Source organism: Sceloporus undulatus, chromosome 4 (genome assembly GCF_019175285.1).
Source record: "Sceloporus undulatus isolate JIND9_A2432 ecotype Alabama chromosome 4, SceUnd_v1.1, whole genome shotgun sequence".
Classification (NCBI taxonomy): Eukaryota; Metazoa; Chordata; class Lepidosauria; order Squamata; family Phrynosomatidae; genus Sceloporus; species Sceloporus undulatus.
Genome location: NC_056525.1, coordinates 168,418,867 through 168,436,467, shown reverse-complemented (window position 1 = coordinate 168,436,467; position 17,601 = coordinate 168,418,867). Strand labels below are relative to the sequence as shown.

Here is a 17,601-nt window from a genome sequence, read left to right as displayed (position 1 = left end):
ACTTTGGTTCCTAAAAAACATGATGTCGCTGGCTACACATGTAAAAAAAAAAATTATAAAAAAGCTTGTGCTAAAAAAAATGGGTTGAATTTTCCTCCTGCTGTTCCTCCTGCTCTCTTCCATTTCCATAACCTTCAACAAACAGCTGCTTCTCTGTCCCCTTTCTTAGTAGGTAAAATAGTTGCTTGGCTTCCAGAGAGAATATGGATCTGTATTAGGAACATAGAGAGCAGCATGGCATAGTGGTTTGAGCATGAGACCAGAGTTTGAATCCCAGCTAGGCCATGGAAACCCACTGGGTAACCTTGGACAAATCACATTATCATCCTCAGAGGCAAAGGTAAACCTGCCCTGAACAAATGATAGGTTCACCTTAGGGTTGCCATAAATCAGAAATTACTTGAAGGCACACAAGAACAAGAACAACAATTAGGGACAGAGCTCAGAAAAGGTACTTGTTTGGATTATAGCTCCCAAAGTCCCCCAGTCATCTGAGAGTTATAATCCTCTCACACACACATACATATTTCTGTGCTCTGACCAGGAGTATAGCTATGGTGCCCCCACACTTTGCTGCTTCTGCTGTAGTGAACTGACAGGCAGTGGGCTTGCTTATTACTCCCTGTTTCCTAATATAGAGATTGATCCCACGAAGTGAGCCTGTTGGCCTAGGCTTAATTCTTGATAGGTATGCTTTGCCATCTGTTTGCAGCCATTAAGATTCACTGACCACTTTCCTATGTCATACTGACAACTTGTTTGGGAGTGAGATCTTCATCTTTTCCTCTACAGTGGCTCTTATTTTAGCTCATCTGTGAAGTCATCATCACAAAGTAGTCCACAAAAGTGATTGATCCATCTACGCTTTTACTACAATGCCCACTCCTTTATCCTTTGTATTCAGTCTTGGATGGTTTAAGAGAAAGATAAACTACAATCAAACAATCCTGGCTTTCCTAATGCTCCTTTGTTTGGTTATCTGAGAAGCCAGTATGGTGTAGAACTAGAACAGGGATGGGGGCCCTAAAGCAAGCCTATAATGGGATTTTCTTGGCAAGATTTGTTCAGAGGAGGTTTGCCATTGAAAGCATGTGACTTGCCCAAAGCCACCCAGTGGGTTTCATGGTGGGACTGGGAATTGAACCCTCGTCTCCAGAGTCATAGTCCAACACTCAAATCATTCTGCCACCATATGTAACTACAGTACTAACATGAAATAAATTATTCCAAATGAGTTGACTGTTGAAAAGCTTTGTCTAAGAGAGATTTTTCCCCATGAATAATGTACGCTGATATTTAAATTTCAGAAGTTAAATTATGAATATGTGTACCAAGGATGTTTTTGGCCTCAGCCTTACATGCTGCAAGGCCTAGAGATTATAGAATGCTGAGACATCCCTTTCCTGCTTCAAGGTGCACTTTTCTCTCCTTGAGCTGTCCTAGCAAAAAGATGAAAAGGTTGTTGAAAGAACAGGACACCAAAACTGCTCTACAAGTTCAACTGAGAATGTGACCTGATAGCCTTCCCCAACATGATATCTCATGAGATGCATTGGACTACAATTCAAAGACCACCACCAGCCAACAAAACCAATTCACATTCTCTCTGAGAATGATGGGAATGGTTCAACAACAACAACAACAACAACAACAAATTGTTTATTTATAAACAGCTTTTCCCAGCATCAAAGTGGTGTACAGTATAGAGGTAAATACAATACAAAACAAATGACATATTAAAAATACACATCTATACCCATTAATTCCACAAATATTGGCTAAAAACATTCCACATTATTAAAATCACAATTATAAATACCTACATCATTAAACAGTAAGGAGAGGGAAACTTCATTACAAGGAATTGGGAGGGTAGGCTTGTAGGAAGAGGTAAGTTTTTAATGCCTTTTTAAAGGCTTCCACCGTTCCACTAAGGCGGATCTCTTCGGGTAAGGCGTTCCAAAGAGAAGGCGCTACTGCCGTAAAAGCCCTTTGCTGGGTAGTCGCCTAATGGTAGGGCTGGCTGTGTATTGTTCTCTGGATGTGATACTAAGAGGAGCTTTACTTTCCTGTCCTACTTGGAGTTGAGGGGGGAGGCGGTATGGGGAATCATCCCTTGTAGATGCACTTGAACCGTGGAGAGTGCAGTATGGCCACAGGGGAAGATTCCAGCTTGAACATGGACAGGAAGACATTTGCTGGATTTTTAAGCCATATACTTCAGAAAGGCTCTGAGTGTTCCGGAGTGCTTGGCACCAAACCAACTGCAAATTCCTTTCCAACCTATGTGTGGTACTGTCACTGCTATCACTTTAGGTCTCCAAAGTCTTCCAAAGTTCAGCGTGACTGCAGAGACCTTGCTAGGCCCTGCTTCAACTATAGTTGAGCAAAAGATTATCTCTTACCTTGAGTAAGAGACCATAGAACATAAGTATGCTCAAAAGTAATTCCCACTTACTTCATTGGGTCTTACTCCAGATAAAAATGTAAGAAGGATGCAGTCTTATAAATGAGCACCTCTGAACGTGTGAGGAATATTTTTGGGAATGGCAAACATATTTTGTAAGGGGAAGGGTAACCAGGCTTGCAACAGCTGAAATGACTAAGTCAAACTGAACATATGCCAAGAGTTAATATGTGTCTGCTGATAAGTGGTGGGAGGCTATCTTATCTCTTCCCCATGCCACAGGTGGCCAAGGGTTTGGGCCAGTGGCATTTATCCTACTAGATATATTCCAAAGTTCATGCAGTAGTAATACTTTTATTAATCCCAGAAAGTCACAGCAGCATGACTAAGCTTTTGAGTGCTTTGGGGTCTCTTCATCAGGTGACAAGTTCCAAAAAGCATGCAGGGAGAGGGAGACGCATGGGAAGGATTTGGCCTTCAAGTGATGCAGCCTGACTGTGGTCTTGAGATGTAATGAGGATAAAGTCAGCAAACTCTCAAATGGAGATTGTAAGGTGATGTATTGTACTAAATTCGAACCAGTGTAGCCCCACCCTTTGCTTGTTGCTGTTAACTGCCTTGAAGTGTCCCCACTCATGGCAACCCTGTGGATGAGACCTCTCCAAGCCTTGCCATCCTCCACTGCTCTGCAATGGCGCTTCATGCCCATGACCTACATAACCGAGTCTATCCATCTGACTGACGTGTGGTCTTCCTCTCTTTCCGCCCTCCATCTTTTCTAGTATTATTGTCTTTTCTAATGAGTCATGCTTTCTAATGATGTGGCAAAAGTATCTGAGTCATAATTTGGTCATCTTGGCTTCCAGGGAAACTTCTGGCTTTATCTGATAAAGAACCCACCTATTTGTCTTTTTGGCTGTCCATGGTATCCTCAGCACTCTTCTCCAGCACCACACCTCAAAAGAGTTAATTTTCCTTTTGTCTGCTTTCTACTCTGTCCAACTTTTGCATCCATACATGGTGATGAGGAATACAATTGATTCCATGGCTCTAACTTTAGTGTTAAGTTGAATATATTTGCACTTTAGGATCTCATCTAGTTATTTCATAGCTGCCCTTCCCATTTCTAGTCTTCTTCTGATTACTTGGCTGCAGTCTCCATTCTGGTCAGTATTTGATTCAGGTTATGGGAAGGGGAAAGAGGCAATTTTTGATCGTCCATCATGAAAATCATGCAATTACAGTTGACCTTCCTTATCCATGGATTTTTTATCCACAGTTTCAAGCATCCACAGCTTGAAAATATTCAAAAAAGTATAAATTCCAAATAGCAAACCTTGAGTTTGCCATTTTATATAAGGGACACCATCTTGCTATGCCATTGTATTTAATGGGACTTGAGCATCCATTGATTTTCTTATCTGGGAGAGATGGGTGTGTATGTGTTCCTGGAACCAAACCCCAGCGGATAACACTCCACCCATGTGGAGTGATATTGAGACCTTGGCATGGTCTGTTGTGGAACCTGTGGCCATTCAGATTTTGTGACACTGAATCTTCTGTCAGGTCTAGCGTAGTCAATTGTAAAAGGATGCTGGGAGTTGTAGTCTGAATAACCACACATTGTCCACCCCACAGTTATTGACATGAAAGGCAACTGTCAAGTATTTACCAGCATTCAAAACCCATCTGCACTTAACCATTATTGGGAAAAATAAAATTTCATTGTAAATTTTAGCATAGTTTTTTCCAATTGAACTTGCTCTTTAAAGTTGGAGGCTTCTGTGATATAGAAGTGCCAGTCCTGGATGATTTTACATGGTGAAATGTTGGCTGTCAGGAGAGAGACGAGAGAGTTCCTCTTGCTAAACTGGAAGCAGAAAGCAAGATGATGGGAGTGATAAGAGGAGGCTGGGGCTGGAAGAAGGGGGGAAAGAGGAGGAGGAGACATTTGTTTAGGAAAGAGGCCTAGTCACTAAGCTCTCAGAGCAAAGAAACCCCTGCTGATAACACAGCTGAAAATAAGGGGTCTGTTTCTCTTTTGACTCCAAAGGAGTGGCACTCTGTAATAAATGACTATGTGGCAGCTGTCTCTTGGCTTCCAGAGTCTGGCAGCAGGACTTAATCCTGTCAGCAGAAGCAGCCAGGACACAAACGGCTCCTTTAAAACAGAATACATAGAGATTGTAAAATAATACCTTTCTTAATGATCAGCCAAAATTTACATTGTGGCATGAAAGTCTTGATTGACAGGGAGATAAGGGAGAAATGTTAAGGGGAGTAATTTTGGGGTGCATGTTTTGTTTTAGCTCTGTTAAAAACAAAACACCCAACCTAGCCTTGTAGTGTGTTAGATGGCTGGCAGTGAGGTGGGGGTAATAATTCTGGATTATATCCTTCACCCACAAAACAAACATCATCAGTTGGATTTGATCTGGTTTGAAAACATAAAGAGACTTTAACAAGGCATAAACACCATCTCCTAAATCAACAGTGTTCCCTGTTTCCCTTTAATTAGGGCATGTGCAAAATCTAAAAGCAAACCAAATGCAAAATGGTATTGGTATTGTTCCTTGTTCCCCTGATCTTGATGATTTCTTTTAACAGCCTCTTAACTGTGATCCAGCAAGGGAGTTGCATAAGTTTCCATGATGCACTACTAATGTTTTTGTAAAGTTTTAGTACAGTATTATTCAGTGCAACTGAGGAAGTGTGAAATCTGTGCAAGTTCATGCTAAAATAAATCACTTAGTCTTAAAGGTAAGAGAACCAATGTGGCATAGTAGTTTAAATGTTGGGCTACGACTCTGGAGGCCAGGGTTTGATTCCCTGCTTGGCCATGAAACCCGCTGGGGTACTTTGGGCAAGTCACATCCTCTCAGCTTCAGGAAGGCAATGGCAAACCTCCTTTGAAGAAATCTTGCCAAGAAAAACCCATTATAGGTTCGCTTTAGGATCACCATAAGTTGGAAACAACAACAAAGTCTTAAAGTTACTACAGTACAGTTGGCCCTTCTTATACACAGATTTTTTATACATGGATTCAAGCATCCACGGTTTGAAAATGTTCAAAAAAATATAAATTTCAAATATCAAACTTTGATTTTCCATTTTTATAAAGGACACCATTTTGCTATGTCATTATATTTAATGGAACTTGAGCATACACAGATTTTGTTATACACGGGGGATCTTGGAACCAAACCCTAGCGTATAACAAGGGTCCACTGTACTGTCATTTTACTGAAACAAGATAACATGGCTATTTGAAATCTAGCAGTTTTTATAGTGGATTTGAACATTTTTGGGGGGTGAGGACAGGGCCCAACTTCAGATGTAAAAAATAAAGAGCAAATAATCTCTTAACCCACTATTTTTTAAAATAATGTAACAAAATTCCTAGGTATGCCAGAATTCCCTGACTGCTAGAATTGCACGGTTTCTTAAAAGTCTAAGGTCAGGAAGTGGGTACAGTTTACTCCATGGGGAAGTGTGAACTTTTCCTTCATTCCAATTTGTTTCCCTCTTGACTGAGTCAAAAATGGATCGCTGACTGGTGCCACATGAGTAGCTTTGTGGTTAGCTATGGGTCACTTGATTCCCACTTCAATGCTCTTTGTTAAGTCTTGGTCAGGAGAGATGGTTTTGAGAGGCTCATATTGTTAATTAACTTGGAGAGGCTTTTGGAGAAACGGTGTTATTCAATGATAGCTTGTGGGCAAGGTGGGAGTAAAAACAGTGAAAGGGTTTGTTGCTGAAAAGAGAAAAATCCTGGAAGTGGTTAAAGGTCACAATCAGGGCAACCTTGGGGAGAAAGACACACAGAGCAGGCACCATTCCACTGCTTCCTGTGCTTGAACCATGCAGATCAAGTCCTCTTATATCCCCTTCACAACCTGTTTCATTCTCTCTTTCTCTTGCTGACTGAACAAATAGAGTGGGGTCAGTGGATGACCCCCTGCCCCTTCCAAAGTTAGAGGAGAAACTGCTGCATAAATGTGCACCTACCAGATTAGCTTGAAATCATTTCCTTTCCAAAGTGTGGAGGAAAGCACATTTTGCCACGAAGTTTAACAGGCTAAAATTGCTCTAAAGAGTAGATGTGATTCCCAGCTACTACCCCTCTCTTTGCCAGGCCCATAAGCCAGGGCTGTGAAGGGAGATTCCCTGCCTTCCCTCCCAGCTAACAGGTGCGAGGAGCAAATGCCTACAGAGAGTTCTGACATCACTGGATTGTAGCTTTCCCTTCATCACAGCATTACAACGTCTCTGGTTTCCCCTGTGCCTTAATGAGAACAGCCAGGCCAATTGTCCTTTGCCTGTTCATTGCGTTGCATGTCTAGGCATTTGCATGACCGACTGATGGGGCACAGAAAACGCTTGTGTGCAAACTGGCATTTGAAAACAGTAATTGCATCAGGCCTCATAATTATGTTGCCTACTGCAGCCCCAGATTATCTGTCCATGGGTTTGGGTGTGTGTGTGTGTGTGTGTGTTTTAATGGCCAGCTGTATCAACTAGCATTGTGTTACCACTCACTCTTTTTTGCTTCCTACTGCTGCTGTATTCCCTTGTCATGTAGACTGGCAACTTTCCCACTGGAATTAATGCTCATTTAATTGTGTCAGCTAGAACTGAAAGCGTGCATCCTGCATTTTAGAGATGCATCTTCAAGAAGGAGGTTTTCAAGCTAGAAGTTGTTTCATAAACAGGGAAGATACTCTGTCTGTCTGATTGTCTGTCTGTCTGTCTGTCTTTCTTTCTCTGATATTCTGCTGAAAGATCATTGGGACTTGAAAGCTTCTGTCTGAATTTTTAAAATATCAAATAGCCCTATCTGTATTTTATAGTCGATGCAGTTATGAAGATACCAATCTGATTTGTTTATAAGATTTTAGTGCATGTTGAATTCTTCTGCAGCTTAGGTTTCCTTGTTATAATTTCTGAAATTTTCCTGTAACAATTTCTGGCATTATTAACATATGCACACAGGTGTTCTCATTTTTATTTTACATGAGGATGCCTGTATGTGTATGTTCTTTTAAAAACAAAACAAAACAAAACAAATGAATCATTTTGATAAGGGCTGGCATGTCGGAGCACAAGGGGATTAACTCTGCACTCTCACACCTTTCTCCCATCCATAAGAATTAGACATTTTGTGGTGTGTTTGAGTTCGTCTAGAAGTCAGGTTATGCAACTGACTTTGTTCCGTATACTTACCAACTTAGTCCACACACACAATTCTTGTAAATATCCTATTACTCTGGGATGATCATTTGACAGAAACTATTTATGAAACATGGTAGCCTTTTGTAGCCAAGCAAAGGATCTTGGGCCCCCAACAGTCCTTACTTGGCATCACTCTTCTGTTTTCCCGTAACCTTGTTTTTGGCTTCAATGTCTACCTCCCTTTGCCTTCACCATTTGAGTCACAGATGCTGAGTGGCTGAAACAGCTGCAGATTTCTCTCCAGGTTTTTTTGTGTGTGTATGCATTTGTTTTTGTTTTGCTGCACCACAGATTTCATACAACTGCAGATGAATCCAGATGAATAGGACCTTTGTCTAATGAGAAGGGCTCCCCTGCAGTAATCTTGTTGAGGACTAGAACTGTTCCATCCACAACTGTAAGCCAGGCCTGTTCCTCTTTAAACACTAGCTATTCTAGTAAAGGAAGGTGGTAGTTGTAGTCTAATATAGACATACCTTAGTTAACAAAATCTCTGACAAAGAAGATCCTTTTGACAGAGTATTTTTACATCTGCCCAGCTTCCCACTTTCTCTCTTGTTCTCTGTCTAGCTGGAGATTTTCAAGCAACATCAGTATTGGAAGGATAGTGAAGGAGGACTGTAGAAACACAGAATTTGAGTATCAGGTGGAAGCAACTGTGTTGCCTGCAGTAAATGATGCAATAAAGATTTATCTGGGAAAAGAATGGGACTCTACTGTAGTTCTGTTCCTGCCTGCAACAGGTATGGTAAACAGCAGCTGCCTCTAGAATACCTTCCTGAGCATGTGTGAATAGCAAAACAAAGAAGAAGAAAAAGGGAAAACTGCCTCACCGGCTTCCCTCAGCATTTTTTAAGAAATCATAATAAAAGTGAAGGCTGGTGAAAGAAAAAAAAGAAAAATAATTGGATGCGTTTGGAAAAAAAACTTTCAGGTGGAACCTAGAAGATTCAAAAGATTTCTCTTCACTTATACAAGGCTTATCTGACTGTTGGTTCATTTCACATATGCCTGCTGTTAATTTTGAATGAAAGGTTTGTTGAAACATGATGATCTATTCCATTGGTGGCAAACCTATGGCACGAGTGCCAGAGGTGGCACTCAGAGCCCTCTCTGTGGGCACACACGCCGTCACCCCAGCTCAGAGTTTGCCAGAGTAAGTGGGTTTGGGATTGCAGTTTGGGCACTTAGGCGCGTTACAGACCGCCCCTTTGGGGCGGCCTGTAGGCGCACCTTTCCCCGCCGGATTGGGGCCTCAGTGTCCAGAGCGGCAGCCGCTGAGGCCCCGATCCGCCGCTTTCCGGGCTGCGGGGAAGCGGCAAAAGGCCTCTTCCCCGCAGCCTGGAAAGGGGTGTCCTTGGGGCTTGGGGCCATTTGGCCCCTTTCTCCTTTGGTCCGCTGGGCGCAGCCGTCTGAAGGCTGTGCCCAGCGGACCAAACCAGGAAGGAGCTCCGAAATGGAGCTCCTTCCGGGGTCGTGGAAAGGGCGCCCTAGGTGCCCTGGCGTGACCCCAGTACATCACAAGGTGGCGCGGTCGTCACGTATTGATGGTGGTGGCCGTGTGGAACAGCCGCTGCCATTTTGTGCGCACACAGCGTGTACTAGGGTTAGGGCGGTGCGGAAGCACCGCCCTGTCTTAACCCTAGTACGTGCTCCTCGCGTACTTTTAAGCCCGTCTGTAACGGGCCTTTGTCTCTAAAACATTCGCCCTCGCTGATTCTCTCTTTTCGTGGTGCAAGAATCTATCCCTGTTACTTTTTCCCCTGGTGTCAAAGTTTCTGTTAACAAAGTAATGTTCAGGAACCCATCTACTTTGTTAACTGAGATACACCTCAAAGACATAGCTGTTTTAGTCCAGAATATCAGTATACAAAGGGATCTTATAGCACCTTTGAGATTGAGAGAAAGAAATTGTAGCACAAGCTTTAATATATGTGGTCTGCTTCCTCAGATGCATCTCTGTTTCTCTTGGTCTCAAAGGTGCTACAAGATCCTTTTGGATACTGAAGTATACCTGTATATCTGGAGGGTACCAAGATGGAGATGTCTTGTGCAGAACATGGATTTGAATGTCCAAGCCCCTATCAGTTAATTTCTCATTTAAAAAAAATTCTTAGTAGTATACAGTACTGCTCAATAAATATGAACAACAATAAAAAGCAATGACTTATTATAAAAACAGTGTTTGATATGCATTATAATGGATTACAAATAGCAAGGACTCATCCTTTGAGTAAACTAATTTGTTCTTTAGGAAATGTTTGTTTTGAAACTGACCAGATTACTGAAGGGGCCTACTTTTGAAGGATTAAAAAGTCACACATTTAGAAATATTACCTTATTTCAAGTAGTACACTTTCTTTCATGTAATCCCACAGACTGCCTGCAGATTACAGTTTAAGGCTGTGGTTCCCAAATTGTGGGGTGAGACTCTTGAGGGAGTGTGAGATTTGGAAGACCTGATGCCTCCTTGTTTCACAAATCTTTTCTGTCCTGGAGGGGAAGAGAAAGGCAAGGAATGTACATGGAGTGAGCAATCACCTCTGCCTGTAGAAGGAGAAGCTTACTGGATCATGGCCTTTGGTGATGCCCATCCTGCGCTGCCACTTACTCTCCTTCCCCTTGTATGATCACTGCCCAAGTTCTTGGGACCAGACGCTGCTGCATGAATATATTTGCAGTGGTTAAAATGCACTGCTGAATATGGAGCATGTCTTGCTTGCAGTAAACGGCAATTTTTCATGCGGTTCCTGTATATGTATACTCATGAATATGCTAGCAAAAATAAACACACTAAGCAAAAAAAAATTTTTTTTTAAATATACTATGTTGAGTGGGGGATGGGTGGGGCAGTGTCAGCATGTTAGATGCAAAGACCGGTGACAGGAGTAAAAAGTCTGAGAAGCACTGGGTTAAGGAACTGCATGAAAAAGAGCTATTTATTGCAAGCAAGACATGCTTCATATTCAGCAGTGCATTTTAAGCCGTTGCAAATACCTGCCTGTTCAAAGTTTTACAATACCAGACATATTTCCTTGCGCTGATCTATAGCAAAACCTTGGAGAGTGCTGCATCCCTATATAAAAGTTTTTTGCCAAATATTACCATGTGACATTGTAACAGCACTGTTGGTCCCATGAAAGTCCAACGTACAGTTGCTTTGTCATTCAGCAGAGAGGAAGACAGCTCATGCTGTTTCCTCTCTGTCCAGTATTGCAGTGTATATCAGCTTTCTCTTAGGTCAATAGTTGAGATTATGTCTCACAATCCCTTGCTGCTGGCCATGGTGTCTGGGAGTTGGGAGTCCAAAACATCTGGAGAAGCAAGGATTGAAAACCGCTGTACTGGATGTTAAGCACCTACAATATCCGCTAGTAAACAATAATTGTAGATAACTATTTCATACTGCCATCACTATACTCCACACAAAGTAGCTGCCCTACTGGCTGCTGTTTGGCTTTTTGGGATGTAAGAGTAGCCTTTTAGTACAAGGTTGGGGCAACTTTGATCATGTTTGGACTTATTCCTAGAAGTCATAGGCATCATACACAATGTTAGAAACTTGTAGGATTTTTAGTCAAAACATTTTATAGGCCAGACATTCCTTACCCATGTTTAAGAATGAACTCCAGATAATTATTCTTACTGGAATAACAGAAGCACTGAAGGTGTTCATACAATAAACTATTGGGATGGGTGTGAGTGGTCCTGAACCTGGCCCATATTGGCCAAGATGTCTAAAGAGGTTTGGGGGTTTTATTGTCTTGTCTCTCAACACCAATAAACTCTACTCATACCTGTGTTCCAAATTACAGACTTTTTAAAAAACTGAAGAAACTTGTATACCACTTCCAATAAAGTGGTAGTGATTGACCCCAGAGAGAGAGAGAGAGAGAGAGAGAGCAAACTGGTTTCTTTCCTCCAACACCAATTCCTGACTATCTTGTCAAGTGCTTCCTTGAGTAAGTGTCAGGAACATTTGTTGTCTAATGCAATACTGCTTACTCCAACCCTCCTGTCACATATCTTAGCCTGGTGGTTGGAGAAGATGGAAGTGGTAGTCAAACCATCTTGTAGGTAGCTGGTAAGGTCTGCATCTTTTGTTAAACTCAAGGTGTCAAGAATTCAACCCAAGACTTTTATCTATGCAAAGCCTTGCTCCCCCCACATTTCCATGTGCATGAAACAAGGGAGTCTGCTTTGCCTCAGGATGTTGCCTCACAGCTCCTATTGTTCAATCAGCTTTCCAGCTTATCTTGTCTGCGAAGAGAATGCCAGAAAACAAGGGTTTGGCCTGTTTCAGTAGGCTTGAATGAACATGTCCAGACAAACTAGAAAGCAAGCTACTACTCACCCCCCTTCCCTTTCCCCAACCCAGTCTAGAGTTTGTGGAGCTGCTAGTTCCATCTTTGGCTACACAAGATGTAGAACAACAGTACAGTTCTGAAGGCGCACATCACCATTTCAGACAACACTTTACAAAAGTCAGAAAATAAAATATTTCAGTTGGTATTGATATTCCCTGCTTTTATTATATTCAGTGCAACTTTATTGTTGGGCTTTAAATTAGTTTTCATTTTAAATGATTTACTGTGCATTAGTTTGGGCACTGAGGTACGATAGAATGATTAAACATGACTTGACCAAATGGTGTATAACAGTAATGAAAGGTACTTTACTTAGGTAGAAAAAAATGAAATTCATACATATAAGATGATTCTGTGATTCTATGTGAAAGAGATCTAGTAGACCACAAGTTGAACATGAGTCAACAGTGTGATGTAGCAGCTAAAAAGGCCAATGCAATTGTAGACCGCATCAATAGAAGTATAGTGTCTAGAACAAGGGAAGTAATAGTAATACTCTATTATGCTTTGGTCAGGCTTCATCTGGAATACTGTGTCCAGTTCTGGGCAGCACAATTCAAGAAGGATGTTGATAGGCATGTCCAGAGGAGGTTGACTAAAATGGTGAAGGGTCTGGAAACTGTGTCTTATGAGGAGAGTCTTAGGGAGCTGGGAATATTTAGCCTAGAGAATAGATAGTTCAGAGATGATATGATAGTCCTGTTTAAGTATTTGAAGGGGTGTCATATTGAGGATGGTGCAAGCTTGTTTTCTGCTGCTTCAGATAATAGGACCCAGAACAGTGGATGCAAGCTACAGGAAAAGAGATTTCACCCCAACATTATGAGGAAGTTTCTGACAGTAAGAGCTGTTTGATAGTGGAGTCTGGCATGGTGGAGCCTCCTTTTTTGGAGATTTTAAAACAGAGGCTGGATGGCCAACTGTCTGGGGAGGAAGGGTGCTTTTGATTGTGAGTTCCTGCATGACAGGGAGTTGGATTGGATGGCCCTTGTGGTTTCTTCCAACTCTACAGGCAGCTACAGCAGAAATGATGCTCCATGAAGCCTCACAAAAGCGAAACTAACCTTTTGCCTCTCTCTTCCACCTCCTCTGCTGAAATGTCTGGAAGGTCTTTTTCCTCCTCCAGCTCTGAGGCTTCCAGAGCCTCAGTGACTTCCAAAATTCCAGAGATACAGTCCAGTGGTTGATTTCTTTAGCCTCTCATGAACTGAGTCAGTTGTGAAGTTATAAAGTTGGTGCAAAACATTGTGGGGAATTAGAGGCTTGCATTCTGCTGATACAAAATAGAAATCATACCAAGTACTAGGCACTGGCATTTCTCAATCCTTTGGCTTAAGACATCACATTTTTGTTGCCCTCACATTATAAATAGTGCCCAAAACATGGAATTCTCCTCTCTTACTGCTAGACATTGGCAGTTCTAAGTCTGTGTATGCATATTTGGAAGTGTGCTGCCATTGAACTCAATTGGGCATGCTTCTGTGTGCAGCCATAGTTTCTACAGTGTAGATCTTTATAACAGCACTATCTTACTTTTAACTAATACAAAACCCACTGAACCAGACTAAATAACATGTAGCCTCAGGTGGCAGGCAGCCTACTACATCATGCAGATATTCTAGTCCTCTTCCATCTTTGATGTTTGAAAGAGATTTCTAACCTTCATACATCTGTTTTAAAAAAACTTTTTAAAAAATCAGAAATAGGCTTATGCAAAGCCTAACTATTTAGAAATATCTGCGTAAAAAAAGGAAACAAGATGTAATTTCTGATAACTGCATATCATTCAGTATATCAAATTAGATCTTTAGTGTCCATTTCATGGTACAGTGGACCCTTGGTATCTGCTAGGGTTTGGTTCCAGGACCCCCCATGGATACCAAAATCCGTGGATGCTCAAATCTCCTTATGGTGTAGGAAAATGATGTCCCTTATTTTAAAAAAAATGCTAAAAATCAATGTGTTTTTATTTGGGGGAGTATTTTCAAGCTGTAGATGGTGGGATCCATGGGTGCAGAATCTGTGGATAAAGAGGGCCAACTCTATTTCTTTATGTGATCCTTGGTTTGAATAAAGAATGAGTTGCATTTTCTCCAGGGTGTGTGCTTATTTTTCCTTATGCCCCAGGGTTAGTAATTTCATATTATACATTTTGTATTTTGTTTTAAAAAAAACCTTTGAGGTAGACAAAGCTTGAAAGATGGCAGTTTTCCAAAATTCACCCTTAAATCCACGACATTTAATATCCTTAAAAAAAAAAAAAAACTTTAGCTGGTGAAGACCCTTAACTTATTTTTGTTTTTCTCTGTTCTAGGCAGTGCTGTGCTGATCCTCTGTCTGTGCTGACACAAAGGTGATTCCCCCTATTGTCCTGCTTGCAACATCATCACAGAAGCTAAATCCACAGTTATAAAGGTCAGTTGAGATCTGGGGACTGGGGGATCTGGGTACTGTAGACTGAAAAAATACTGTGTTTCCAATTCTGCCCATTTCACCAAAGGCAAGAGTATATTCTAGCACTGTATCAGTGTTCTAGAAAATGGTGTCCCAACAACCTTGCCAATTTTCTGAATTAAAGCCTGAGATATAAGAGCCAGTAAAAAATTTTGTGTACAATATTTCAAAACCCTTTTCATTGGCTGACAATGCTGTTTGACCCATGATTTTTTGTGATGCCTTAGTTATTACTAAGACTGGACACTCGTGGACAGTGTTTTTTCTTCCCTTATAATTTTTTCATCTGGAATGGGAAGCTCAGTGTTGCATGATCTTTTCAGTGGCTGTCAAAAGCATTCAGTAGTTGGCTTTCCTGGCACCTCTCCACAAGTTGTTAAACTTTTTGAAATGTGGGAAGAAGTTGCACATATGCCCTTGAATGACACGAAGAAGGAAGCTGACATTTTCTTGGAACCAGTTCTCTTGAACCCTCTGTGTGTGTGTGTGTGTGCATGTACATGTCAGTTTTTGCTCACCACCTTCTGTGACTTCTGAGATTATATGCCAGGTGTTCTCCCCACACCTCCACTTCAAGCCATTCTTTGTGGATAGCTGTTTTGAAAGAAACTAACAAAAATCACCACCACCACCACCACCACTATCACACCCATAGATGAGTAAGATGGTGGATTATGTGTAGAGCCCTCGATTCTCTGTCTTCATGGAATCACATATTATGCATAGTCAAAAGTGTGTTCTTTTTTAACAGCCTGATTTCTGTTTGCCCAGGTCACTAACCATTAACTTACTGCTGTCTCCTTCTGGAAAGTAATCTGTGAAAATCACAGGTGGAAGCTAGCATGGGCTTATTTGGCTGTCTGTGGATCTAATGCCCTGAAAGTCATTAAAGATGTTTTGTAAAATCCTATGGGTGCTGTTCATCTCCCCTTACTTTGTGCCTTCTCCAGAGCTGATCACCACTGGCATATGGCTACTTGTACAAGGGTGTATTGATATCACCACTGCAAGGTGGTGGAGTCCAGGCCCAATCCTACATGCTAAAAGATGGTAAATCATTTTCTAGTACTAGGATTTAAAAACTGATTTTAACACTTATAAACCTGAATCTTGCTGATGATCCCAATTAGAGCAGGCCCTTTGAACCAGAGGGATTTATGTAGGGATTGACTTGGGTCTACTGTAGTTGAGGCTGTAAGTAGGATCCAGGCTGTTTATTGGGAAACAGGGAAACAGGTGCAAGTGGTTTCCAACCAGTTCTATTTAGAATAAGAGTATAACAAGTTGGTGATCTCATTTCAGCCTAGTCCTGTGTATGCTTACTAAGGGGTAAGCACTACTTTGTTAAAGTGGATTTCCATGTAAGAACTCAAGTAAAGATTGCAACTTGTGAGCTGGTTCTGCAGTCTCATATTGGCTGGGGATCTTAGAGCTGTTGACACTCCTTTTCCTGTAACTTTTTAAACCTTTGGTTACAGAGCATCATAGGGGGGAAAACATATAGGTGGCCTGTATCTCAGCATCCTTTATACCTCATGTTATGTGTTTGAGATGTAATTTTAAAACTCAGGTTGGGAGAAAGGTGGAATAGAAATAAAAATAACTAACCCCTGAGGTCATTCGAGGTCATTCGGTTTTGCCAGGTTCATATGTTAGAGAAAGGCAGTGGAAAACCTCTGTGTATTACTTGTCTTAAGAAAATGCTGTGGAATTTGTGGGGTCACCATAAGTCATGCCAAACCCCCTTCCAACATATGTTGACAAGCTACTTGAAAGTGTGTGTGTATGTGTAGAAAACAGGAGATGGGAGCTCATGGGCATCATACCTTAACCAAAGTAATTTCTCCTTTAGAAAGGAGAGCTTTTTGTTTTTGTTATTGAAAATATTGCCACCTTTTCCTAGCCTAATTAGTATAGACATGAGGCTTTTAACACAATTGCTTGCTAAAGGGGTGGGTGGGTGGAAGAGAGGAAGAGTTAAAAAAAGAACAATAGAGGTTTTTCTTCTGTGACCTTCAGGTGATTCTTGCTCTATCTCTTTGCAGTCTGGTATTTTCAAAGAAGTAGTCCTTAAGTCTCTTGCAGCATGAAAAGAAGGAAGGAAAGGGGAGGAACAAAAAGCATGGCAGCACCCTTAAGACTGGTTTTTATTTTTGCATGAGCTTTTGTGGATGTGGGGCTACCTGAAGATATGTGTTTATATCTATGAAAGCTAATGCAAAAATAATTTTTAAAAAGTTAGTGTTAAAGGTGCTGTCATGTTTATTTTTTGCTATCTGGGTTTGCTTTGCTTTCCCTAGCTGCTCCAGCTTATGTATAGGCTGTCAGAGCAAATGTGTGTGGAAGTGCATGTGCATAAACGTCTATTCAAGGAACTCTGGCAAGTGGCTCTCCCTTTCTTGCAGGAGGTACTTGAAATCAGCATCCTGAACTCTCTCTTTGTATGTGTGAGAGCATTAAAAACAACTGGAAATATTTCTGAAGTACAAATGTTGCCTAGCATTTCATGTTAGTGAACAGAGGAAAGACTAGTTTTCACCATACATTTTTTTTAACCCCAAAGGAGGGAATAGATTTAGCAAATGGGTTTCTATTGAAAAGGAATGGAAAACAGCAAGCCTTTAGCTCAATGTATTCCTTTCTTTCTTTTTGCATTTTTGTTTGAACTCTCTCCGTCTCATCTTTGGGTTGCATTTTTGCCTTCTGGCTGACTGTTGTGGCATTGCTTCAGGGCAAGCCTTTGTCAAAAACCAACCTCTCCTTTGCTGCCTGTAGGTTCTGATAACTTGTTTAAGTCTGCAATAGATTTCAAATCCTACAGCTCTTGCTTGCCTTTCCTTTAGAGTGCCACAACCATATTCCTCTGAACTTTAACCTCTGATAATACTTTTCTCTCTCTTCCCCTCTCTCTGCACTTCATCTAAACTGGTCCATTTCTTGGCAGTGGGGCTGGCTCTTTTCTGTGCAGCTTTCATCAGAAGTACATGAATGTCCTGGGAACTCACTCCTTGAGGGCAGAGGTCAATTTCCCCAGGGAAGCATTTCATGAGAATATGGTCATAAAAAACTTGAGTTTCTATAGCATTGTTAGCCTTCTGTCCACATTTTAAGTGGCAGAAGATACTATTGAAGGTGTGAAGG

The 17,601-nt window shown here is 41.4% G+C and overlaps 1 protein-coding gene across 6 annotated transcripts in view; it reads left to right on the top strand.

Annotated features, from left to right (window-relative positions):
• The window catches only part of RREB1 (ras responsive element binding protein 1), a 170,320-nt gene that overhangs the window by 70,453 nt on the left and 82,266 nt on the right, over window positions 1-17,601 (top strand). For 4 of the 6 annotated variants that reach the window (XM_042464651.1, XM_042464654.1, XM_042464655.1 and 1 more), the window contains exon 3: window positions 14,321-14,421. The gene's annotated coding sequence lies outside the window, so the exon portion shown is untranslated. Of the gene's footprint in view, window positions 1-2,942; window positions 2,962-7,986; window positions 8,383-14,320; window positions 14,422-17,601 lie in introns of those variants that run through there. The other 2 variants (XM_042464653.1, XM_042464652.1) reach the window with 2 other exon arrangements.